The sequence below is a fragment of the Vombatus ursinus genome, unplaced genomic scaffold, assembly GCF_900497805.2.
Source record: "Vombatus ursinus unplaced genomic scaffold, bare-nosed wombat genome assembly UNPS02015175.1, whole genome shotgun sequence".
Taxonomy (NCBI): Eukaryota; Metazoa; Chordata; class Mammalia; order Diprotodontia; family Vombatidae; genus Vombatus; species Vombatus ursinus.
This window is the reverse complement of record NW_020954953.1, coordinates 15,739,602-15,766,257: the sequence shown is the minus strand read 5'-3', so window position 1 is coordinate 15,766,257 and position 26,656 is coordinate 15,739,602. Positions and strand designations below refer to the sequence as shown.

Sequence of the window (26,656 nt, the reverse complement as noted above, 5' to 3'; positions counted from 1 at the left end):
TAATTATTGACCTGAACAGGAGAACAGCCTGATGTGGTGGAGACAGTTTGACCTTGGGCAAATCACTTTAGCACTTTAGGCCTCACTTTCCTCTTCTTTCAAATGAGGAGGTTAGACAACCTTCAAATGTCCTTTCAGCTCTAAATCTATCATCCTATGATCTTATAAGTAGGATAAGCAGTAAGAAAAAAAATCATATAATCTTGTTGTGATATATGATTGTGATGGAATACTACTGTGCTATAAGAAATTATGAGTTTGATGATCTTAGAAAAAATGGATAGGCTTCCATGAAATAATGAAGAGCAAAATGAGCAAAAACAAAAAAAATGTATATAGTAACAGCAATATTGTTTTAAGAATGACTTTGGGTGAATAAGTTATTTTGAATATTATAAATACCCAAATTAACCATAAAGAACATATGAAGAAAGATGCTATCTGCATTCAGAGAAAAACTGATAAATAGAAGCATTTATAGAATAATTTTACATATATACCTATTTGGGTCTAATGGTAGCCATCTATTGGGTGGAAGGGAGGGAAGAAAAAAAGAAATTTCCATGATAATTGTGTTGTTTATTGGAAAGGAATAGTAAGTCAAGCAGAGCAGATTTGCAGTTTAATGTGCAATCATCTTTTTCTTTTTAAATTATGCTATGTTATGGAAATGCTTGTTTTATTCAATAAACTAAAAATAAAATTTTCAAAAATCTTTCAAAAAGTTACTTGTTTTCTATTTTTTTGTTGCAAAATTGTTTAATTGCTATGGAATTTTTATACACTTCAAAGACCAGTGATTTTTAGCAGTGAGGAAGCTCCCTTAAACTACACAGATCATTACCCTTCCATACCTTGAGAAATGGCTAACTACATTGCTGTGGCCAAAATCATTCAGCAACTGCCAGGATGACAGCTGCATACAACCCATTTGGGGGTCTGTTCCATAAAACTTCCCAGCTTGATGGGAACAACTACAACTCAAGAGGTCAACCTCAAATTTTCATGATGAGGAAGGATTGTTTCTAAAAATTCCAAAGTTCCTTTCCAATTTGATAACATAGCCAGGAAATACCTAACATGGTCTTTACAAAAGCTTCCCCTACTCCCAGAATGGAGATTGTAATAAATCAACATTTATTAAGTGCCTGCTGTATGCAAGGCAGAATGGGGGAAATACAGAGTTTAGATATGACCCTTTTTCTGCCTTTCAAAATCTTTCAGTCTAAAAGTGGGGCAAGACACCATTTACATAAGAAGAATAGTTAACATTTATATAGCACTTTGAAGTTTGCACAATACTTAACAAATATGACATCATTTGATCCCCACAACAAGCCTGTGAGATAGGTACTATTATTTTCCCCATTTTCATATTAGAGAAGTGAGGCTGGAGGAAGTTGGACATAGCTACAAAGAGTCTGAGGCAGAATTAGAACTCTGATCTTCCTGAATCTAAGTCCAAGACTCTATCACTCTATGCCATCTCTCTGACTAGTACTTAATACTGTATGAAAACTTAATTATTACAGAGTTATAATACACAGGGCAACATGGCTAGAATATGGTCCAATGAAACTGACCTTCTTACTATTCTTCATACAAGGCATCCCATCTAATGTATCCAGGCCTTTTCACTGGTTGTTCTGAATTCCTGGAATGTAGTTCTTCCTTACCTCAGTTTCTTTTTTTATGCACTTCAGCTCATGATATACTTAGAAGAAATCTCTTTTGATTTTACCCCATTCCTGAATCTAATGCCTTCCCACAAAGTTACCTGTATCCATTTTATAAGTATGTGTACATAGTATCCACAAAACATCCATGGACAGTGCCCAAAAGTCTGAGTGCAGTTTGAAGTTTTGATAGCATATAGTTAGATAAACATTTGTCTGAATTCTACCTACCTACTTACCTATTATCTATTTTTCCATTAATCCATCGTCTTTTATCTATCTATCCATCTGTCTGTGTATCTATCTATTTATCATATCCCAAAAGTTTTAGATGATTTCCTCCCAGGCTAGAATGTAAATCCCTTGAGGGACGTGACTATTTCATTATTATCTTTTGTATTCCAAATATCTAGTACAGTGTTTGGCACATTTTAGTCATTTAATAAATGCTTATTGATCAACATATTGTATCTATACTGGAATAATATTATTATTCCTAACCATGATAGTTGGCAGTTAAATAATGCTTAGATGTTTTCAAAGGACTGTATATTATGACCTATTCCATTTGATTCTCATAATAGCTTTCTGGAAGAAGTGTTATTCCCCTTTTCTAGATGAGAAAACTGAGGCTTAGAAGGGTAGTATCATACAGTTAGCAAGTATCAGAGGTAAATGTTAATCTCAGACCTCTATAGATCCCTGGGCCAGTGCTCTTCCAACTACACAATAAAGTTTCTTTTAGCATGGGAAAGTTGTTATCAAACATAGAGATTAAGAATGAATTCTTTCAATGGATGGCAACTGAGTTGTCCTTTGCAGAGAAGGGAAGGGCACTGAAAGAATAAGGGTTGAGGGTACTCGAGACCTAGAGAATAGTCAGCAAAGACATGGAGGCATAAGAATACATTACCCTGTATGGGGGAAAAGTAGTTCAGTTTGGTTGAATCATAGAATTCACAGAAGGAGATACTATGACAAGCTTGAAAAGCAAGGTAGCATCAGTCATAGAGGCCTTGAATACTAGGCAAAGAATTTTCTAAAATGACATGAGGAAAAATAAGAATTTATTGAAGATTGTTGAGTAAATGAGTTAAATAAGCAGATATTTACTTAATAAAAAGTATTCTAGCAGAAGTATGAATGAATAAATATGATGATACAAGGGAGAGAGAGTGGAAGTGGGAAGACCTATAAAGAAGCTATTGAAATACGTTATATAATGCAGGTCTGAACAAGAGATTTGATAGTGAAATAGGAAGGAGAATGCCTAAAGAGTTCTTGTGGAGATGGAACTGACAGAAGCTGGTAACTGATTAAATTTGTGATAGAGGGCAGATTTAAAGATAACCTTATAATGAAATCATTACAGTTAAAAAAATTAAGGTAGATTGAGGCCCAGAGTCTTGAGCATGATCAATTTATTAGCCAAGTATAAATTTGCCAATAAATAGGATTTCAGCTTCCCTAGCAAAGCTAAGACCCCAAGGTGAGGAATGGCTATTCCTTTTTATAGTTTTTAGGCAAGTGTAGAACAAAGAACAGGTCTTTGTAGGCAGGGACCACATTTTGATTGGTTAGAATTAGGAATGAGGGGTTAGAACAACCCCCACCTTCCCTATGATTAAGAAATGTTCATTTTTTGAGTCCACCCAAAAGGTTAGTGTTAGTGGGCTAGACTTTGGATATCAAACCAGACATCCTTCAAGGGAAACAGACTTCCTTGACACAAGACTAGAATAGAGATTAAATAGAGAACTACATTTCTAAACTTAACTTGTTATAGTATGGCTGAATTTCTGAACTCATTCATTCATATGTTTGTTTCATATCTGTACCCCCGTGCTTAACATAGTGCCTGGCACATGGTACTTACTTAATGTCTTTTGATTAATTAAGGATAAGGATTCAAATATATATTTGCAAGTATATTTTGTGATAGTTTTCTAGTTGGACTCCCTGACTCAATTCTTTCCTTATTCCAGTCCATTCCGCAAAGTCCATTTGGCTTTCAAATTGATCTTCCTATAGTAAAGTTCTAAACATGTAACCTCCTGCTCTATAAACTTCATGGGCTTCCTATTACTTCCATATTCAAATACATAATTCTCTGGTTTGTAGAAGTCCTTCATAAATTAGCCCTTTTTATATTTCAAGTTTTCTTACATCTTATTTTCCTCTATGTATTCTTTCATAAAGTGAAACTGGCATCCTTGCTGTTTTTGTTTTTATTTTTTTTTTTACACATGATACTTCACCTCTCAGTTCTGTGCATTTTCATTGTCTCTCTCCCATGTTTAGAATTCCTCCCCCCTCTTCTGTGCCTACTGGCTTTCTTATATTCCTTCAAGGCTCAATTCACATCTAATCTTCTGCATACAAGAAGATTTTCCCCAATTTCCCTTAATGCTAGTGCCTTCCATCTGTTATTTCCAGTTTATTCTGTGTATTTGTCCATAGTCGTTTGCATTTGTCTTCCTCCATGCAAATCCACCCACATAATTTCAATATATGGGGAAATACATCTTTCAAATATGAAGCCATAAAAACCTCATCACATGCAAACATGCAAGAAAGATTACATCACAATTCATTTTTACCATAAGGCAAATGCTCAAATGCCATGGCTGAAAAAGACTAGATGAAGCAGCTGGAAGGCAAGATGAAGCCTTGAGGAGGTCTTCCCATGTAACAATCTAGAATAATTCCTTCAGGGAGGAGAGGAAGAAGAGAGATTAAGTAAGTTACACTTCTTGCTCCCATAAGCGAAGAAGAAAATAATTATGACAGTGTTTTTCAGAATCACAGAACTTCAGTGGCAGAAGGGACATGAGAGACCACTGAAGATACATAATTAATACTTAAGAAGAATACTTTCTACAAACTATACAACAAATAGTCACTCAAATTTTGCTTAAGCAGTCAAATACAGTTTTGAATAATTGTTCATGTTTAGCAAGTTTCCCCCCACCTCTGCTCCTGATATCAGCTCTATGTTTGTCTCTTTCCGAATTCAATCAATCAACCAGAAATCATTTATTAAGTGTCAGCTACATGGCAAACACTGTGCTAGGTTATGAAGATAAAGTACAAATAATGACAGTCCCTACTCTGAAGCAGCCTACTTTTTATTGGGATCAAAAACTTATTTAAAGTTTTCGTGTAGAGGTTGATATTTGAATTACATTTTGCAGGAAGAAAGTGATTATATGAGATACAAGTAATGATAGAAATCAGCTCAGTAATGAAGGATTACCAGCTACAAAGGCATGGAGATGCAAGCATGCCATATATAAAGCACAGGAAGAAAGGCAATTAATAGAAGTTCAGGCCAAGTTGTGAGGGCTTTAAAGTCCCCAAAAAAGTAATTAACGTTTTAATCTATAGACAATAGGAAAACTATGGACTTTATTGAATAGGGCAATGTCATGCTCTGATCTGCACTCAAGGAAAATAATGTTAGTAGCTGTGTGAAGGATAGGATAGAGGAGGAAAAGAATTCAGGCAGGGAGACCAATTGGGAAATCATAGCAACTGTCTAGATGAGATGTGATGAGGGCATGAATTTAGCTGTGTTGATAGTGAGAAAGAGTTCAATGAGACAGATGTGTCAGTAAAAAATAGCAAGATTTATCAACTGATTGGATGTATGGGGTCAGGGAGAATAAAGTTTCAAGAATAACTTTAAGGTTATAAACCCAGGACACTGGGAAAATGGTGTTTTCTTCAATAGATATGGGGAAGTTTGGAAGAGGCATAGAATTGGGAGGGAAAATAATTATTGTTGTTTGAGGAGTGTTGATTTTGAGATGTCCATGATATATTCATTTTGAAATGTCCAACAGGCAGTTAATAATTCTTTATTAAAGTTCAGGGTAGATATTGTGACTTGATATATTGTTCCATGAGTCAACTACATCAGAATGAAACCCATGGGAGCTAAGGGGGTCACCATAAAAAAGATTGTTGAAAGAGAAGGCTCAGGGCAGAGGCTTGGTAAATATCCACAGTTAATGGGGGTGATACAGAACTGAAATAAGACTTAGAGAGGCTGGAGAGAATTCATATTGGTAAGAGTGTCAGGAAGGAGTAATGTCATAAAAAACTCAGAGAGGAGATAGCATCATGGAGGAAGGGGGAGAACAGGAGTGTCAAATGCAATAAAGAAGTCAATATGGATGGATACTGAGAAAAGAACATCAGATTTGAGAATTAAGAGATTATTTACTGATGTCTCCTAATTCTGTCCTCTGGAGCCAAGCAGAACATGTATAATATTTTCATTTGATAACTCTTTAAATAAAGGCCTTTTTGAGACATCTCAGCTCCTGGGGAGGTCAGAACCATTAGGCATTGACATGCAATGACCAATTGACCAGGAAATAGAAGAAGTGCCTATGGATATTCTCCCACTTTCATTCTCTTTAATATTTCTGGTATGAAGTCAGATTTAAAAAAATCCAATAACTGTCCCATTCTCTAATTAGTCAAATGTCATTTGAATGCTTCTAAAACTATATGGTGTGATTTTTAAGGGTCAGTCCACTGCTTTAGAGCTCCTCCTATAGCTTGCTATTAAAATTGGAGTTTCTACCCTAAGGTTCAATCTAATTCAGGATATATTTATAAAGAAGCTACCATTTTCATCCAGTACTTCCACCAGAAAGTTCTTTCAGACTCTTTACTTCTGAAAAAGGCTGACCTATACTGACCTCATTAAACAGTTGAGAAGCAGTGAGACATTAATTATTTGAAGATATGTACACAACTAATAGCAGAACAGCCAGGCTACTGACAGGGTGACTTGAAAAGGAAGGTTTGGGAAGGACCATTTTCTATTTTTGTACATCTTCTTTTATTAAAAATGATATTAATGCTATAATTTATAGCTGTTTTAACTAAAAGGGCAAGAGACATTCAATTTCAGAAGCATTTATCTTAGACTAAGTAAACCTTTAAATCAGAGCTAAGAACAGCTGGCAAACAAAAACTCTCATCCCCAACTGTAGGTGGAAGCCATTACTTTTGATTTTCAAAATAATATCAAAGGCCTTGAAATAAATTCAATCAATCTTATAAGATGGCAGATAGACAAATAACACCTAAAGATTGTTATAAATTTATAATAGAGATTTTGTTATCATTTTCTGGAAGTAAGACAAGTGATCCATAGAAGCAGGAAGGCAGTTGTTGCTGTCCTAATCAGGAAACCTTTCTATTTTATATAGAAGAGGTGAGTTCAAATCTCTCATATGGGGTTTTTTATAGGCTGGACCAAAACATTTTGGTTGTTTGTCTCGTAAGACCAGAAAATGAAAAAGTCAGATAAGGACTCTTCATAGTGGAACAATGTAACTGCTGGCCTTTGTCACACTGGCTGTGTTCCTGAGTGGGGGAGGGGAACCTATGTAGTAAACACCTATTTTTGATAAAGGAAAAAAGTACATGTTAAAGTGACTTATGCAATTATAACTCTGGACAAGTCACTTAACCACTCCCTTTGCCCAGGGAACTCTATTTTTGACTGTAAATTACAGAAATTTTGTTGAGGTGCATTGATATAAAGTCTCTTCCCAAAACAAAACAAAACAAAACAAAACAAAAAACAAACAAAAAAACAAAACAAAGCCTAGTAGTATGTATTCCCTTCTCATTGAGTAATGAAAAGACAAAACTAACCATTTTAATATTAAAGGCACAGTTCTAAAATCAAAATGCAGAAAAATCACAATAGAATAAATAACAAAATCCAACAGTACATTCATTACAGGAGATATTTAATCTAGAGAGACCAAAATAGATTCAAAGTAGAAGTATAAATAGAGCTTACCACGCTAAAGTCAAATCCACCTAAGCAAGAGTGGTACTAGATGAGCAGAAATAGCACCTCGCAAGGGGAATGAAAAGAAGGAAGCATCCGCCTTGGACCTCAAGTTGCAGAGGGAGAGAATGAGTTTGGTGCCTGCCGTATCTTTGCTTCCTTCAACAACACCTTTGTTCATGTGACTGATCTCTCTGGCAAAGTCACATCTGCCGAGTGACTGGTGGGATGAAGGTCAAGGCTGACAGAGATGAATTTTCTCCCTATGCTGCTGTGATGGCCTCTCAGGATGTTGCCCAGAGATGTAAAGAACTAGGCATCACTGCCCTTCACATCAAACTTTGGGCCACGGGGGGAAATAGGACTAAGACCCATGGCTCTGGCACATAGTCCACCCTGAGAGCGCTGGCACTTTCTGGAATAAAAACCAGGCAGATTGAGGATGCCACTCCAATACTCTCTGAGAGTTCTTGCAGAAAGGGTGGTTGCCATCTGTGAATGTTGTCTGCTGGATTATCTTTGTCAATAAAAATGTCACAATGGTCAAATAAAAGAGTTGTACTAGTTAATTAATCTCCCTTCCTCAAGTATTCCTCACTCATTCTAATCCATATTCCATTCAGCTTTCAAAGTGATTTTTCTAAAGTTTAAGTTTGACCAGGTGACCCTGCCCAGAATCTCCCCTCCCATACTCAATAAACTTCAGTAGTCTCTATTTCCTCCATGATCAAATAAAATGCCCTCTTTCCCCATCTAGCACTTAAAGCTCTTCGTATATACATATACATGTACATACATCCATATCTCCTCTCTCCTATACATTTGAATAGGAAAGGAAATGGTAGATGTAACACACATATATGGGTAACATACATGTAATGTGTATGATACATATAGGTATGTTACATCTATAAATCTCCTCTTTCCTATACAAATTTATTTAGGAGATTAACATATGTATGCTATACATATTTTATATTGATATTATATGTATATATATATATATATATACAGAAACACCCATGCTACATATATACCCACACGTACATACATATACACATCTATGTCTTTCTATACATACACACATACATGAGAGAAGATTCAATGTGACAAACATATAATACACAATCTCCCTTTAAAGTTTACAGTACACATAAAAACTAATCATATTTTGGGCCACAAAATTACATAGGCAAGTATAAAATAAACAGTCTATAATAATAATAGCACGCATTTACATAGCACTTTAAGATCTGCAAAACACAAATACCATGTCATTTGATCATTCCAATAACCCTAAAAGGTGGGTTCTATTATTATCTTGATTACAAATGAGGACATTGAGGTAAATAGATTAAGTGACTTGCTCAGGGTGATGTAGTTACTAAATGTCTGAGGCCACATTTGAACTCAGTTCTTCCTGATTCTAAGTTTAGTGCTTTATATACTGTGCTATCTACCTTCCTAACTTATATGCTGTATTTATAGACCATAGTACATAAACCTAGTAATAAATAATGGTTTCAATGAATAAAAGGCATAAACAGTCATGGAAACAAATCAAATCTTATGAACTGACAAGGTACAAAGAGAAGTTACTAAAGTTATGGCAATTTCATCAAATGTAAGACAATTCAGAAACTATATGTCAACACTTATGTGTTGACAATCTCTCTGAATGTCTATTTCAACAAGAAAAAAGAATGGAAGCTAATGAATTGACTCTGTACCTGAACAGTAACAAACCAACAGAAAATAGAAAAGAAATAGGCAAGAGCAGAACAGAGATCAATATAACTGAAATGATAAATAAATCGAAGTTTTTTTTTTAGACTAGAAAAATTAACAACTAACAAGTCTATTTTTTTAAATGTGCAAGTTAAAATGCCCAACATTAGATTGAAATGAGAATTGCAAAATAAGAGGCAAAATAAATTGTGCTGGTCTGCAGAAATCTCCATGAACTGAGGAAGAAAGACTAAGTGTTAGGCCTTCCCTGTGTAGCCAGTATGTTCCATTCATCCTCAGCTCTTTCAGAAATCAGCCTTTCCAGAAATAAATCATGTCTCTCTGTTTATGACAGATCTTCTTGATCTCTGATTCACTTGAATTCCTTTGAATTACCTTGCAAAAGATTATCCCAGGAGATGTCATGAGCAGAAGCTTTCATTGTGGTCTCTGAAGGTGTAAAAACCTCTCCCTTGAAGTATGCTGCAGATTCACCAATATTTGTACCACTTGTTTATGTGAATCTTTGCCTACTGGGCCCTGCAGTTTTGTTCTAGTGGGCACAACATGGGTACCTGAGGATCAGGGCTAGTTGTGGGAAATTGAGGCTGAATTTAATACAAGTGGAAATGGAATAGGGAACTACTGATTTCAATGATATCTCAATCTTTTTTAAATTTCTTTTTTTATTGTGATTTCAACAAACATCAAAAAACATGTTTAATATGTAAAGGACAAGAAATAAGGCTGCACTTTGCTTCCTTTCATAATCAGATATATTTTATGTAAATTACTTTCAGCACTTTCTTATGACCCTAAATACTATTCAGGTGCTTTTTAGGCTAAAATAACTATCCTTTCCAGCCTTTCTGCAGAATTTAATGTTACATGTCCCCTGATGCTCTTTAGAACTAAAGAATAATAATTTTACAGTTTTCCAATCCTTAAGTCCATAAAATATTAGGGAATATAGAGACTGGTCAGTTCAACTCCTATTCTGAGTAATCTCCAGGGGTCATTGAACCCAGCTGCTGCTGTGTTTTAAATACATTCTCCCTCGAGACCAACATTTGTTCTCTTGCCTTTGTCTCTGAGAAGCAAGTAAGTCTTCCATTATTCTTGAGTTTTTCAGCCTCACTCTTATCCCATTCTATCCCTTTGCTTCTTGCTTTCTCATGATGGAGTACAGTTGGCATCTGCCACCATTCATGGGGCGGGCAAGGTTTAGGCAGAGATACTATAATAGGGTGACAGATTCCTATAGTCAGATACTGGGTGACAATCTTGAGAGTGGCTTATGTTCACTGTAACAGGCTTATGAAGTCAGGTGGAGAAAATAATTCAAAATTGGAGCAATAAGAAAGTTCTAGATTGTTAATTCATGCAGTTTTTATTTGTACAGGGACTCTTTCTTACTGTTGTGCTTGTGGTATAATGCTAAAAAAAACACTAGATATAGAACTGGGTTCAAATTACATTTTTAATCTATATTTCCTGTTTTGACCCTCGATAATTCTGTAATCTTCATGGTCCTCAGTTTTCTTATATGTAAAATGAGGGGGTTAGACCAAATGATCCTATGATTCAGTCACCTGGTCATACCTGCAATTTAGGAATAATAATTTAGCAAATGTGTGAAGGATGAATTCTCTCCCTAATTGGAGGTTTGGGCAACGAACTGCAAACTTTAATTTAAGAAGAAAACCTAGATCAGATGTTTCATCTCTCATCTGGCTATACTACTTTTGAACACCTCTGATTGTTTTCTCCACCATGTCTCAGGAAGCTCGTTGTCTGGATAACCTCAACATCCTATAAAATCTCCAGTTTTCGTACCCCTCTCATCATTACCCTCTGCCTCTCTGATTGGAATGTGGGGACAAGAAGTCCAAATTTTCACGTCAGGAGAGAACCCAGCTCAGACATTACTTCCCTCAGACACTACTTTGGTACTTCTCTGACTGGTTTCCCCATTATACCCCCACACTGGTGACTTTTCTACTCCATTTCACCTTCCTTTTGTGATTTGCCTTCCCCCATTAAATTTTAAGGTCCTTAATGGCAAGGACTCTATTTATCTTTTCATACTTGTATCCTAAGGTCTTAGCATAGTAGCCTGGCACATTGTAGATGCTTAATAAATGTTGACTGACTGACTGCAGAGAAGTGAGACTGGATATAGAGAGATTAATTTATAGGCTATTGTAATAGTTCATATGAAAGTTGATGAGGATCAAGCTTTGTGGCTGTGAAGTGAATAGAAAGAACTACTGTAAAAAGATGTTAAAGAGGTGAAACTAATGAGACATGGCAAATGGTTGGATGTGAAGAATAAGAAAAAAATGAAGAACCAAGAGTGACTCCCAAGTTATGAATCTGTGTGAATGGAAGAATGTTGGTCGTAAGAAGAGGGATAGACTTGGGTGGTGGGTAAGAGAATGAGTTCTATTTTTGACATGGTAAGTTGGAGATATCTATGAACCATCCATGTGGAGTTGCTGAGGCATTTGGAAATGCAGGAATGAAGCTCAGGGAAAAGATAAGGGATGGAAATATAGATTTGGAGTCACATTTATAAAATTATAGATGAACATATAGAAGTGGATAAGCTGCCCAGACAATGTAAAAAAGAAAGAGGAGAGCAGTCAGGACGGAGCCTGGAGGTACATTCAAGCACAGGGAGTAGGACACATTTGACAATGCTGCACAGGATATGATTCAATAAGTAGGAAGAAAACCATGAGAAAACAATGTTACAAAAACCAAAATAGAGGAAAATACTTAACAAGGGTTGCTGAATAGTATCATATGTTGCAGTGATGAAGAATGAAAAAAGACCATCAAAATGACCAATTAAGAAATCATTCAGAACCTTGGAAAGAGTAGTTTTATTACATTTTGGTGATGGAAGCCATATTTTAAGGGGTGAGAAATGAAACTCAGGTAAATAAGTGAAAGAAATATCTATGAACAGCTTTGTCTATGAGTTTGCCTGTAAAACAGAGAGAAATAACATGATGAATGGGAATGTCAGGTGAAGATCTCTTAAGAATGGGGAAGATAAGATCATATATTTAGGCAGAAGAAAAAGAGTCAATGGCTGGAGAAAGGTTGTAAATTAGGAGAAAATATGAATGACTGAAGGCAATCTCCAGGACTAGATGGGAGGGAAAGTAATCAATGACAAACATAGAATGGTTAGTGTTGGCAAGAACAGTCAAATTATCTCCCAAGACTAGTTGAAAAGACATAATAGGGAATAATAAAGTCAGTAAGTTTTCTCTAATAAATGAATTGAGTAGTTCTACATAAGCTTAAAAAATTATACAATGGCTATGTCTACTCTATTTGTAGGAGAAACAGATCTGGGTGTAGATTTACCATCAGTAGAACCAATTTGCCAATAAGAAATTTTAGTAAAGCATAGTATATAAAGTTCCACTCAGAAAGTACTTAAGCTAATTTACAGCTTCCAATGGCAGTCTTTTCACTTTTACTTAGATAATTGTAATAGTTCACAAGTTTCTTTAGAAGCAATTGGACTCTGAGTGATTTATTCTCTAGATGGATATATATCAGATACTGTGTTTTAAATGTTGGTAAGGACTTTTTTGGCTATCAATCATAGTGTTTGAGAAAAGCCATCAGTGGAAATTAATTTGGATTGAAATATCAGTATTTATCACAGGGGGCACATTTCAAATTTATGCCCCCCAAACTTCTCTATAAGGCAGTCTCTTAAAAAATTATGAAATCAGTCTCTATAAAATTATGGAATCAGTATGGCGAGCATGTGTTTCTTCAATTACCTTTTTACACTCACCCTTCTCCCACCAAAATATCAAGATCAGAGGCTCAGTTCTCATAACTCTAAAACTTTATGTCAAGCTTCTTATAGAAATTAATGACTCCATTACTACTTACCTTCTCATGATTTATATGCTAATCATGTATACAAAAGTGAATTAGAACATCAAGTCAATTACCTGCCATTGTGTGAAGTGGAAAGTTTTAGATCTGAACTTAGAGAAATTGGATTCTAATCCCTACCTCTGTGGTCTTAGGCTTAGACAGATCAATACTCACCCTGGGTCTTACTTTCCTCATATATAAAATGAGACAGTTAAACTATATGGCATTTGACATCCTTTCTAACTTTAAACTTATGATTCTATAATCTAGAAATTTCAGGTATATATGTGAATTTTGTGTGCTTTACTGTTGATACACAAATCTTTTAGTATTTTTCTCCCATTATCAATGCCATTTAAAAATGCTAGTAGCTGGAATCTGTGTGTTCATTGATTTTATGTGGAAAAATGGATAATTTCATTTGCTTACTCAATTTAGGGATGAGATGCTCATATAATTACCATATCATAACCAAGATGTCTGTCTTACTTACCTGCTTTTCTTCCATTTCCTCATTACACCTAGACATTGCAAGATTACAGAATCAAATGAGAGGAAATACTGGTAAGCCAATTAAACAGAAACACAATCTTTATAATATATTGCAGATATCTTTCATCCAGTGGCTTGTCAGAGATATAACTAAGAGAGTTCAAAATGTGTGTTGATTTAATTCTAGCAACCTCTTTTCAGCTTTGATTTTTAGTCTCAAATCATACTCTTCATCATTCTCTTTGTTGTCATCTTTTCAATGAAAAGTGTTCCATTCTTTCCCCCACCCCATTAGATGATAATATTGTATCCAATAAAACAGGAATCCATATTTTTCCCCTGAGATTTAGAGAGGGTTTTAAATCCTTCATCCTTAGAAGGTATGACAGAAAGTAATGTTCTGATATTTGGAATGTTATTATCTTAATTTCATAAGCAATGGTAAGAGAATGGTAAGAGAATGATGAATAATTATCTTCCTGAAGCATAGGTTTGCTCATGACATTTCATTAATGTGTGCATTCAGGGAATTTCATTTGCATATTTTAAAAGCAAAATTTTATTGAATACTCAATCATAAAGAATATAGTTTTTATTCATCAAACTAAAGAAACTAGTTTAAACTAACATTTTTAAATTAAAAACTAAACTTTACTTAAAAATTCAAATTTTGCAAAGATTTCTTTTAATCAAACTTTTCCCCAATCCTAAATGCAAAATGACCTTTATTTTCCTTAGCTTCTTTAAAAATAATTTAAAATATATTTTATTGATATCTTTTTATATCACCATAATTTCCCCTAGTATCCTTACCTCTCATCTCATATAATAAATATTACTTTGTTAAAGAAAAAAATGGAAAAAAATCAGTATAACTGATCAGTACAGAGAAAAAAAATCTAAAAATACATGCAATACACAGAACTTAGGGACTTCAAACTCTGCAAAAAGGTGGGGTGGAGTATCTTTTCCTATTCCTTCTTTTAAGTTATGCTTGTTATTTAACATTTGTAAACACTTCTAAATTTTTTTTGTGGGACGGTTGTTCTTTCCATTTGTTTTTGCAGTCATTGTGTATATTGTTTTCTTGGCTCTGCTTACTTTATTGGTTCACATAGCTCTTTCTATGCTTCTCTCTATTTATCATATTCATAATTTCTTAATGCATAATGATATTCCATTACAATAATGCGCCATAATTTGTTTAGCCATTCCCTATTGATGTACTTCCACTTTTCTTCTGTTTCTGTGCTATGATACATACAAATGCTGCTACAAATATTTTGCTTTATATAGGGACTTCCTTTTTTTCCCCCAATGACCTTCTTCAGAAATAACCGTAGTAAAGGATCTTCATGTCAAAGTATGTGGCCATTTTAATAATTTTGTCTAAATTTCAAGTTGCATTCCAAATTGCTTATACTGATCCACAGATTCATCAGTAATGCTCCGTGTATCCGCTTCCCCACAACCCCTGAAACACTGACTAATCTTGTACTTTGTTATGTTTGCCAGTTTCTAGAGGATGAGATAAAATGGCAGGGTTGTTTGATTTGCATATCTCTTATTAGTGACTGGAAACATTTTTGTTTGTTTAATAATTTGCATTCCTTTTGAGAAATATTCATATCCTTTGGCTACTTATTTACTAGGAAAAATGTTTCGGTCTTATGATCTATTTATCTAATTATCTACTAATTGTTAATGTATCTTGGATGCTAAACACTTTTCAGAGAAATTTCATTCAAAGATTTCTTTCCATTCCACTGCTTTCCTTCTTGTTTATGTGTGTATGCAGAAGCTTTTCAGTTTCATGTAATATAAATTATCTGTTTTATGTTCTGTATTTGTCTTTCTCCCTCGTTTGGTTAAGAATAGATCCTGACCATAGCTAAGAGAGATACATGATCTGCTATTCTTCTAATTTTAAGTGTAATATTTAATATTTATTATCACAAATCTATTTAGAATATATTGGGGAATATGATATAAGGTACTGATTGATAGAAGCTCAATTTCTGCTGCACTGCTTTCCAGTTTTCCTAGCAGTTTTTCTCAGAAAATAAATTATGCAAGAAAAAATGCTTAATAATTATCTAGCCTTTCATTTTTATTCTATTAATGACTTTGTAATTTTACATGTGTTTCATGTAAGCAACAGCTTGTAGGGTTGTGTTTTCCTATCCAAATCTATTACTCTTTTTTTTTGTTTATTTCATTGGCTTAATTTTTTCACATTCAAATTTATGAGTTAGGTTTATATTTTCTTCCATTTGTCTCTCATATGCCACCCCTAAAAATTAGGCTTACTCCTTTCATCTGTAAACATGATACTTTGTAATTTTAGATATTTTAGATTAATCTAGTAGTTTAAGCCAATTCTATTCCTCCTGGCTCCTTTCCCCTCACCTCCAGCCATATTCCTTCCCCTTTGTTATCCCACTTGCCTAGTTTGGGAGTTTGTTTCTGAATTTATTATTTCCTTTTTATTTATTGTTTTTATATATTATTTAATTTTCATTTCCTCTCATTTTAGGCACCAAGTAAAATCCATCTTTGCTTTTCTTCAAATTGTTCTGTTGATTCTTTTTGAAATTTAATTTTCTAATTTAATTTAGACAACTTTTTTCTAAAATGTTTTCCTCTTTTTTAATTATTGTCTCACCTTTTTTCTGTTCTATTCATGACTTTGAATTCATGACTCATTTATTTAGTTATTCTTAATTCTCTATATTCCTCATATAATTAAAACTTCTATATAACCTGTCTTAGATTCCTTTTCTTTTTTCCTTTTCTTTTTTTGGGGGGGGGGTGGAGGGCTAGGCAATGAGGTTAAATGACTTGCCCAGGGTCACACAGCTAGTAAGTGTTACGTGTCTAAGAGCAGATTTGAACTCAGGTCCTCCTGAATCCAGGGCGTGCTCTATCCACTGCGCCACCTAGCTTCCCCCTAGATTCCTTTTCTAAAGAGTTTCTGTTACTCTCTTATAGATCTTGCTCTTAGTTGCTTTTTTTCCCATTGTATCTCACTCTTAAAAATATCAATTCCAGCATACAGTAAGATTTTTTTGGGGGGGCTAATCAGTAAGGTTAAGTGACTTGCCCAGGGTCACACAGTTAGCAAATATTATGTGTCTGAGGTCGGATTTGAACTCAGGTCCTCCTGAATCCAGGGCCGGTGCTCTATCCACTGTGCCACCTAACTGTCCCAATGGTAAGATATTTTCCTACAGGATTTTTCTTTTGTCCTTAATTATGCAATGTATTGCATTGCATAATGCAATGAAATTACCTCCCTAGGTCTATGCCCTCCCACTCTTCTAGCTGCCATTGCCTCCAGGATCTATGATGATTTATTTCTGAAGCAAGATAAGTGGTTTTCCTCAGCACTAAATCAGATTGTACAAATTATTAGATAATCCATTTCCTTTAAATTTTTAAAGATTATTTTTAGTAATTTTGTTAAATATTTCACACTTACATATATTTTTTTAAATAATTTTTAGAATTTTGAATTCCAAATTTTCTTCCTCCCTCCTATTCATTCCCTCTCCTTGACAAGGTAAGCAATTTTATATTAGTTATACATGTGAAGTAATGTAAAACATATTTCCAAATTAGCCATGTTGCAAAAGAAAACACAAGCAAAATAAAACAATAAAAATAAAGAATTAAAAAAGTATGCTTCATTCTACATTCAGAGTACATCATTTCTCTCCAAGAGGTAGATACCATTTTTCATTATGGGTCCTTTGGAATTACCTTAGATCATTGTTTTCATCAGAATAGCTAAGTCTTTCACAGTTGACCACGCTTATACCATTTATGTTACTGTGTACGATGTTCTCCTGGTTCTGCTCACTTCATTTTGCTTGAGCTCACATAAATTTTCCCAGGTTTTTCTGAAGCCATGCTGCTTATCATTTTTTATACCAGACTAGAATTCCATCACAATCATATACCACAATTTGTTAAGTTATTCCCCAATTGATGGACATCCCCTCATTTTCCAATTTTTGCCCACCACAAAAAGTGCTGCTATATTTTTGTACAAATAGGTCCTTTCCCCTCTTACTTGATCTCTTTGGGGGTACAGACCTAGTAGTGATATTGCTGGGTCAAAAGGGATGCATAGTTGTATAACACTTTGGCCATGGTTCCAAATTGTTCTCCAAAATGGTTGGGCTAGTTTGCAACTCTAACAACAGTGCATTAGTGTCCAAATTTTTCTACAGTCCCTCTAGGATCTGTCATTTTACTTTTTTGTCATGTCAACCAATCTTATAGGTGTGAGGTGATACCTCAGAGTTGTTATACATTTCCCTAATCAGTAGTGATTTAGAGGATTTCTTCATGTGATTATTGATAGTTTAGATTTCTTCTTCTGAAAACTATCTGTTCATATGCTTTGACAATTTGACAATTGGGGAATGACTCTTATTTTTATAAATTTGCCTCAGTCACCTATTTATTTGAGAAATGAGACCTTTATCAGAAAAATATGCTATAATTTTCTCCCAGTTTCCTGTTTTCCTTTTAATTTTGACTGCATTAGCTTCATTTGTAAAAAAGCTTTTTAATTTCAGGTAATCAAAATTATCCACTTTATATCCCTTATCTGGCAGGTACATTTTCCATGCACCCCTAATTTAGTTGTAAAATTGAAAATTGATTTTGAATTATGTTTTGTAATAACTTGAGTTAAATTTAATATCCCCCCTAACTTCTTCTTACCCTTGCAAGTCTACTCAGGTAACCTCAGGTCACTTCAGTCACAATACTGTTTTGTGATTCAGGTAACTCCATGTCACTTGGGTCAAAATTCTATTCTTGTAACCTGTACCTCCATTATAATCTTAAGACTTTACCTCCAGCCTTGTAACTAGCAAGGAAGTTACAGCAATACATTGTAAAGATCACACACTATGAGCAATTGGATTTATACCAGGAAAGCAGGACTGGCTCAATATTAGGAAAACTATCAGCATAACTGACCATATCAATAACAAAAATAACATGATTGTATCAATAGATGCAGAAAAAGCCTTTCACAAATATAATACCCATTCCTTTTAAAAATACTAGAAGTCATAGGAATCAAAGGAGTCTGTCTTAAAATGACACGTGATATTTATCTAAAACCAAGAGCAAGCATTATCTGTAATAGGGATAAACTTGAAACCATCCTAATATGATCAGGTCTGGTCTTTTCATCAGGAATACTTGAAACTCAGTTCATTAAATATCCATTTTTTCTCCTAAAGAATTATACTCAGTTTTGCTTGGTAGGTTATTTTTGGTTGCAATCTCAGCTCTTTGCCTTCTAGAATATTATATTCCAAGACCTGTGATCCTTTAATATAGAAGCTGCTAATTTTTTTTTGTAATCCTGACTATTGCTCTACAGTATTTGAATGGCTTCTTTCTGGCTGCTTGAAGTAATTTCTCTTTAACTTGAGAGCTCTGGAATTTGACTATACTGTTCCTGGGAGTTTTTATTTTGGGGTCTCTTTCAGGTGGATTGGAGGGTACTTTTAATTTTTATTTTACCCTCTGGTTTGAGATATCTCAGTAGTTTTCTTTAATAATTTCTTGAAATATGATGTCTAGACTCTTTTTTATCACAGTTTTCAGGTAATTCAATAATTCTTAAATTATCTCTCCTTGGTCTATTTTCCTGCTCAGTTGTTTTTCCTATGAGATATTTCACATTTTCTTCTACTTTTTCATTTTTTTTACTTTGTTTTATTGTTTCTTGATGCCTCATGGAGTCATTTGCTTCCATTTGCGCAATTCTAATTTTTAAGCAATTTTTTAAACAATGCCTCACCCCACATCCTTAGTAATATCCATCCCTTAATACTCATGTATTATCTACCCAGAGCCCCATCCTTCTCCCCACCACAAAATAACAATCCTTATCTTATTGAGACATGAAACTCAATAGGTTCAATTTGAAGATGAAAAATTTAGGGAACACAAAGGAGAACAGAAGTTTGTGTGCATGTGCATGTGTGCATGCATGTGTGTGTGCATGCATGTGTGTGTGTGTGTATGTATGAGTGTGTGTGTGTGTGTGTGTGTGTGTAAAAGAAGAAGAACTGAACTAATGGTCATCTTTGGTAAGATTGTGTTGTAAATCTAAGATGAAAAGATGTTGTTTCACAGAAACATAGACATATAATTCTTACAATTCTGGTATCCAAACTACCATATTCAATAAATAGGACCAGATTTTCAAGTTGCTGTTATTTGAAAATTCACAAGTCATGAGCTTTTCATTCTACTATTCTGACAATATTCATTTCTAGCCATACACTCACTATTCTTACATCAAAATCCAAGGAGAGCTTGGCAGTAAAAGTGTGTTGCACAAAGTAAAGTGTCACCCACCCTCTTTGGATTTACCTAGGATCTTGTAGATGACACAGCAGAGCAAGCAAATTTCATTTTCTTTCATCTTGTTCTCTCTTAGCAGATAAAAAGAAGCAAAGTGAACAAACAGTATTCATACAAGGAATTAATTTCCATTTTAGCTAGCAGTAAAAATTTCCATCAGAGACTCAGTAATTTGTACTTTCTTGTGTTCTCAGAATGTAGGTTCTATGTTTTTTTTTAACTACATCCAAAGTTGGACAATTTTTTGTTCTTTATTTTTTAATCAAGTTGCCCTTTCTATTTTCTGACAAACGTAGGTGAACATGAAAGACATTTAATGATCCCAGAATTTAAAACATGATTTAAAAGGAGTGAATTTTTAGCTCTATTCTTTAAATAACATCTAGTGATATAGATTACTTTAAGGGAAAAGATGATACAAATGAAAGAACAAGTCAAGTCAACAAAGATTTATTTTGTGACTATTAAGTGCCAGATACCGTTAAGATGGGTTTTAAACCAGGATCTATCAATAACTCACTCTCAGAATGACCTTGAAAAGCTCACTTCACCTATCTGGTGAGGTTAGCATAGATTATTTCTAATGTCCCTTCCAGCTTTAACATGAAGAATTCTTCCAAATTTTATACTAACTGTGTAGTCAGGAACTTCTCTGAAGTAGCAAAATGGATGACAAAAATTCTAAGAATTTTTTCCTTAGACAAAAATTAATCCATCAGAATAGCCAAAGTGTATTACCTACATTCTCACTTTAACTTTCATGATTTCATGAGAAATTATGTATATGTATGTGTATGTGTGTATAAATGTATGTATAGGTATGTATATATCACATGTATACACATACATACATACATATACATACATATGTGTGTATATATGTATGAAATGTTACTTGGCACGGTAAAATACCACGGTGAATTTAAGTGCGCCATCTCCATTTGGAAGTGGGTCAATAATTGAAAGGGATGTACTTCAGTGGAAGTGTGCAGGGTGTAGACTTAAATTTACCTTAATTATATATAAATATATGTATGTCAAATACTATTTCAAGCCAGGACAATCTTTATGTATGGTGTTTCAAGTGACCATTCCCTATGCTAATGTGTGTTTTCAATGGGCAAGCTTCCAAGAAGCTGAAGTTTAAATGACTTGCCTAAAGTCACATAGCCAGCACACATCAGTGAAACAACTTGAACTCTGGTATTTCTGATTCCAAGGATAACACTCTATACATTATGACACTAAGTTAATGTGCAAATCATAAAACAGCAAATTGTCCTGTTTTGTTAGTTTTTGCTTTTGTGCCGTATCTGTCATGAGAAATAGTACTAATAAAAACCTGTCAGTTGAGTAACCAAAGTTACAGAGGCAGAAAAATTAATTAGTTGGGAGCAATTGGCACATAGTAAATGTTTAATAAGCATTTGTTGACTTATTGATTGACACCAACAGCCATCTATTCCATCTATACCAAAATATAAATCCCTCTACATCATACCCAATAGGTAATTACTTAGTCTCTACTTGAATACCTTTAATAAGTTGGAGCTCACTGTCCTGAGACAGTCCTTTCCATTTTCAGATACGTCTAATTACTAGGAAGTTACTTTTTGTTTGTTTATTTTGTTGTAGTTGTTATTTGCCTGTTTTTCAACTTCTACCCAGTGCTTTTGGTATTGTCCTCTGGAAAATGGAGTAAAAGAGAATATGCTAAGTTCCTTCAATATGACAGCTCTTCATATGTTCATCTACAGCTATCATGTCCCTCTTGAATCTTATTTTCTTTTTTGGTAAATAATATTTTCTTTTTTCCAGTTATATGTATAGATAGTTTTCAACATTCATTTTTTGTAAGATTTTGAGTCTTTCACCCTCCTTCCCCTAAGACAGCAAGCAGTCTGATATAGGTTATGTGTGTGCAATCATATTAAACATATTTCTACTGAATCTTTTCTTCTCTTGGCTAAATAGCCCCTGTTCCTCCCATTGATCCTCATGTGACATGGATTCTAGGACATTTTAAACTATGGTACCCAGAAATCACACCCAGTAATTCTTCTATAACCTGAGGTTTAGTATATTTGGTCCTAGTGTCTTGAATTCTTTAAGCTACTCTTAAGAGTAACTAGGCAGCTAGTTACTCTCCTATTATTATTATTATTTTTTTTTTTACTGATTTTGGGTAACAACTTTATATTAGCGATTTTTGTTCTATCATTTCCAGTACAGAATTCATAGTGTATAGCAGAGGAAACAAAAATGAATTAAGAATTGTGCAACTCTGTCTGTGTCAGCTAACAGGTACTATGATCCTATCCAACACAAAAAGCAGAATTAAAATATTGTTCCTTCTCTGATACACTTCATTTCTCCAATATAGCTGAAAAGATCCTTTGTTTTGTTGTCCTAATTCTGAATTTTAGGACATTTTAACTCAACGTGTCCCTGAAACCTTCCACTCTTCTTAACTTTCCTATTGCTGTCAGGGGTACCACTTTCCTCTCAATGACCCAGATTCACAACCTAGGTGTTATTCTCAACTCCTCACTCTTTCACCCATCCCCCCCTTCAGTCTGCTGCTGTCATGTCAATTCTATCTTCATACTATCTCTGAGAAACAGCTTTTCTTCCCTCTGACACTAATACCTTGATATAGGATATCACCTCAGGCCTGGGCTTTGCAAAGCTCTACCAATCACCCCATATCCATACCCCAAAAAAGAAAAGAACATGACTTAAGTTTGTATGTCAGTTGAGCTACCAAATTTCATATTCCTCTAGCTAGATTCACAGACTTCTCACAATACAAAATATAATGGGCTCTGTCCTCCTATCAACTAAATGTGTATGCTATTTCCTCTTTGAGCCAATTCCAAAGAGAGTAAGATTTGAATGTTACCTGCTGCCTCCCCATCTTCCCCTCTGCTGTTAAAGTTCTTCCTTTTGTATCTCTTTTATGTGATATGATTTTACTCATTTTTCTTCTCCCCCCTTCTCCCAGTAAATTCCTCTTTCTCACTTCTTGATTTTATTTTTAAGTCATCCAATCATAGTCTACTCACTCCTGTGCCTCTGTCTATATAGATTCCTTCTAATTGCCCTGATAATAATAAAATTCTTAAGAGTTAAAAGTATCATCTTCCCATATATGAATATAAACAGTTTAAACTTGTTGAATCTCTTATGATTTCTCTTTCATGTTTGCCTTTTTTATGTTTGCCTTCAGTCTTTTGTTTGGATGGTTGGACTAATTCACAACTTTACCAGCAGTGAATTAGTGTCCTGATTTTTCCATATTCCCTCAACCATTTGTCATTTTCCTTTTGCATCATGTTAGCTAATCTGATAGGTGTGGCATGGTATGTCAATTTGTTTTAATTTACATTTCTCCAATCAGTAGTGATTTAGAGCATTTTTTCCATGAGAATATTGATAGCTTTGATTTCTTCTGAAAAAGCTCCTGTTCATGTCCTCTCACCATTTATCAACTGTGGAATGGCTCTTATTTTTATAAATTTGGTTTAGCTCCCCATATATTTGGTGTTTATTAAAGAAACTTATAAATTTTTCCTTTTTCCTGTTTTCCTTCTAATTTTGGCTGAATTAATTTTATTTGTGCAAAAGCACATATTTCATGTAATCAAAATGATCTTTTTTTTAACCTCCTGAAATCTTCTCTATCTCTTGTTTGGTCATAAACTCTTCCTTTATCCATAGATCTGACAGGTACATTTTTCTCTGCTCTCCTAATTTGCTTGTGATATCACCCTTTGTGTCTAAATCATTTATCCATTTTGACCTGATATACAGTGTGAGTCTATGCCTAGTTTCTACCAAATTGCTTTCCTGTTTTCCCAGAAATTTTTGTCAAGTGGTGAATTCTTATCCCTAAATTTTGTATCTTTGTGTTTATCAAACACTAGATGACTATGTTCATTTATTATGTATTGTGCACCTAACGTATTCCACTAATCCACCATTCTATTTTGTATGCAGTACCAGATTGTTTCAATGACTATCAAATTGTAATATAATTTGAAAGCTGGAACTGCTAGATCACCTTCCTTAACCTTTTATTTTTCAATGATTCCCTTGATATTCTTGACCTTTTGTTCTTTCAGATGAAGTTTGTTACTATTTTTCTAACTATAAAATAATCATCTGTTACATTGATTTCTATGGCATTGGATAAGTGAATTAACAGGTAGAATTGCCATTTTTATTATCTTGGTTCAGCCTACCCATGAGCAATGGATATTTCTCCAGTTGTTTAGATCTGTCTTTATTTGTGTGTTGTTTTTTAATTGCATTCTAATAATCCCCAGATTTGTCTTGGCAGATAGATCTGCCTAAGTATTTTATATTGTCTGCAGTTATTTTAAAATGGAATTTCACTTTCTATCTCTTCCAGATATTTCTCTTGGTGGTATATAGATATCTTGGGTTCATTTATGTGGGTTCATTTTATATCCTGCAACTTTGCTGAAGTTATTAATTATTTCAACTAGTTTTTTAGTTGATTCTCTAGAGTTTCTGAAGTATACTAGCATATCATCTGCAAAGAGTAATAGTTTTGTTTCCACATTGCCTACTTTTATTTTTTTTCAATTTATTTTTCTTGTCTTATTGCTATGGCTAGCAATTTTAGTACAATTTTGAATAATAGTGGTGATAATAGACATCCTCAATCACTCCTGATCTTATTGGTAAGGCTTCAAGTATATCCCTGATATAGATAATGCTTGCTCTTGGTTTTAAATAGATACTACTTATCATTTTAAGAAAAGACTCTCTAGGGTTTTCTGAGTATATCATCATATCATTTGCAAAGAGTGATAGTTTGGTGCTCAGTACATACTCAGTACTGCACATTAGCTCTTTCAGTCAGAAGGAATCCATTTATTACATTACTGCTTCAGATCATGTTGCTCAAATCTGAAGGAGTCTAATGTGGAGGAAACAAGAACTGCCTCTTAGAAATGGATAATTCTAACAGTGTGTGTTGAAGATATCTAGAATATGATTATAAAAATAATCAATGAGAAGTTGAAAACTTTAGATAGTTTCTTTGGTTTTAGTTGGGATAAATGAAATAGTCACATATTTCCACTAAAACTTGGTAGATATAGTGAACAAAAAAAAATTGTTATTATGATTTTGTTAAAGGACAGCACATATAATGACCTGGAAAGATAATGTGGCATTTGTTGTTTTGTCCTTCCTTCTAGAAGAGGACCATGGCATCAGGAAGTTAATTGCATGATTTGCAAGTGAATTGGATTTAAGTGAAAGAGGCTGTGCAAAGTCACCAGCCTCACTTTCTGCTGTGGAGTCATCTGGGTCCAGTGGCAACATATGAATCAGGACAACTGGAAATGGCCCTCAGAAAGCCTTTATAAACACAGGATAGGGATTACAACTGGACATGTGATTTCATTAATACAGGGAACTCTCTGAAATAATTCAAACAGACACCTCTGGAATTTAGAGTCTTAAATTATCTGGGACGTGGAGAGTTAACTTATTTGTTTAGTATCACTGTTTAAGTATAATTCAGAAACGGGTCTTGAACCTAGGTCTTTCTGGATTTTAAGTTGGCTTTTTTTACACTACACCAAATTACAAAGGAAATTTATCATAAAGTAAAGATGTTATTGCATTTTGTACATCACACATAACTAAATTATATTTACATACTTTTCATACTAACCCAGCCCAAAAGTTCCAAATTACATTTCTCCCTAACCTTGTTTCCTTCCCTGACCTTCATATGCAGATAGATTGACAGGTCTGAGATTCACAACTCTGCTTTTGTTGACCCTAGAAGTTGTTAAGGATAAAATATTATGTGCCTTATGGATACTTAAAACACATACAGTATATAAATTCAGTACCAGAGGTAGTAGTGATGCTTAATGAAGGATAATATCCCTGAGATTCCCAAAAGTTCATAGGAGACAAAATCCAAGAAGCCAGTAGTAGAATTTGTATCCTTAAATATCTACAGAAAAATACCCAAAATTTATGCAGCAAGCAAGAGAAACTAGAGTACCCAATAAAAGGAAGTAAATATGACCTCATCTGTACCACTGAGATTAATTGATGTAGAACTCGCAAATTGATAGGAATGCTGTTGTTTATCCTTCATTTTGAAAGAGGACCAATGACTTGTGCCTCAATTAGATTGAAGTGAGGCAGAGCTTCACAAAGTCATCAGCCTTACTCTCTCTACTTGAGTCATCAAAGTCCAGTAGAAAGGCAAAAGTCAGGAACACTGGTGAAGGCCCAGGATGAAGTGGATGACATTGGCATTTTGACTTTCTACCCAAGCTCTAAGCTCTCCACAGTGCATGCTTCAGCTACTTTCATGGCTATCAGAACAAATTGTCCTCATCCCCCCATTTTGCTGGGGGGAAATCTTCACATGCTTAGGGTAGACACTCCTCTCACTCATTGACAGTATTACAAACAAACTGGTGGGATAGGTACTATTACCCCCATTTTACTAATGAGAAAAATAAGGCTAATATCATAAGATGATAAAATTAAAGCAGGAAGGGATCTTAAAGGTCAGTATAATCTCCTCATTGAACAGATGAGACATCAAAGTAACAAGACAAGCTAT

At 34.4% G+C, this 26,656-nt stretch overlaps 1 pseudogene; it reads left to right on the top strand.

Moving 5' to 3' along the window:
- Window positions 1-2,965: 2,965 nt before the first annotated feature.
- LOC114031449 lies at window positions 2,966-7,995 on the top strand (annotated as a pseudogene).
- Window positions 7,996-26,656: the final 18,661 nt, after the last annotated feature.